The sequence below is a fragment of the Pundamilia nyererei genome, unplaced genomic scaffold, assembly GCF_000239375.1.
Source record: "Pundamilia nyererei isolate P.nyererei 1_Seehausen unplaced genomic scaffold, PunNye1.0 scaffold00029, whole genome shotgun sequence".
Classification (NCBI taxonomy): Eukaryota; Metazoa; Chordata; class Actinopteri; order Cichliformes; family Cichlidae; genus Pundamilia; species Pundamilia nyererei.
The window spans coordinates 1,662,768-1,664,505 of NW_005187430.1; positions in this window are offsets into that span (position 1 = coordinate 1,662,768).

The following is a 1,738-nucleotide window of genomic DNA, read 5'->3' on the forward strand; positions in this document are numbered from 1 at the left end:
TTTTTTTCTTTCTCTGAGAATTTGGGGGAATGGAGATGAGGAGTGGTCAGTGCAGAACAGCCTTGAAATAGTTTTCTTACCAGTGTTTCATATCTTTATGCAGCTAGATGGAAATAAAACGATCACGGAGAGATGCAAAATGTGTTGGGGTTTTTTTTAAATTTTGTGTCTCTTTTAATCAGTCTATGTCACTAATATCAAAATAGACCAACATATGCAGTGTGTGTGCTCTCTTACTGTCATAAGTTGCCTGCATGTTTGTAAAACCAGTTATTTTTCCTTTCGTTGTGATGGAAAATGTGTGTAGACACCTGACGTAGGAAGTCTTTTTTTGTCCGCGAGTAAAACACATGGAAGCATAAGGTAATGGTACTTTTCAAAAAATGTTCATTGTGAAACATTAACTGACATCAGGTCAGTTAAACAGTTGTTTTTTATATTTATTTTATTGATTAAAACTTAAACATAATTAACGAGAAAAAATGACCCCACAGTCCTAAAGGACAGTCCTTCGTCTACTGACTGGTCACATAAATGAAAAGGGTGAGATTGTGTTTATATAAATTTAAAGACACAATCATTGTTTTGTTTCTTATCAACTTAGTTTCAGTTACTAATTTCCTACCTTGCCCGTTCAACCCCCAAAAAATACAGCTGCAGTACATTGTGGTCTTAAATTTTCCATTTATGACCCATCATCAATATGCTGCAACAAAACGCTTATGAATGAAGAAGCAGTTGGTCAGGTGTGTAAAACTAATACAATTCTCTCTTCTCTTTCACTGCTAGTTCTCCCACAGATGTGACTTACTTGATCCCAGCTGACCAAACCAACCCAAATACCAACTTTCTTATTTTTGCTATTAGCTCAACCTTTAAGTTAATTTCTTTACTCAATTTTTTTTTGTTTTTACCTTTAAAAAAACAAAATCCAAATTCTAAGCTCAAACAAAGTCCAACTGAAGAATTAAAAGTCAAACGGAAAAGTTAACTCCCTCCAAAATAACATAAATGTACAACTTTTCATCTAACTTTTTTACATTTGTCTCTTTATCACATCATTTAGATTAAAAATGTAACTTGGAAATGTTTAGCCTATTATTCTTTTTTAACAGGTTATCTTTTATTCTTCATCTCATTTCAAGGTTGGGTGAGTGAGGCCTGCGGTTCAGAGTAGAGCCACCGCTCCTCCACATCAAAATGAGCCACTTGAGGTCATTTATGGACCTGACTAGGTGAGCTGTTTATGGTACGTCCGACCAGGAGGATACCCCAGGACACACGACACGCTGAAGAGAGCAAATCTCTCAGCTAATTAGGGAGCGCCGAAGTATTCCATCGTAGGAGCTGGCAGATGGTTGGGAAGAAAGTGAGCTTGTCATCTCTCCTTAGACTTCTGCACCTGTGACCTGACCTAATATCTATCTTAAATTTTAAATCCAGAGTACAAAATTAAAAAAACTAAATTATGATTTAAAAGTCTATTTCACATGTTGTATGAAATATCACACAGAAAATGTTAAAAATTCAGGGTTGTTGTTTCTTTTTAAGTTTGTTTGCCTGATGATTTTGAATTTGATATTTTTATTAAAGAGATAAAATCTGATTAAAAACATATTTTAAGAAAAAAATGATGAAATAATGATTCTCTACATTTCGAATGGTTATATTTTTCTCTTTTATAATTTCTTTTAATTTTTTACTTGAATTATTTGAGTCAAGTAAATTTATTATTTTA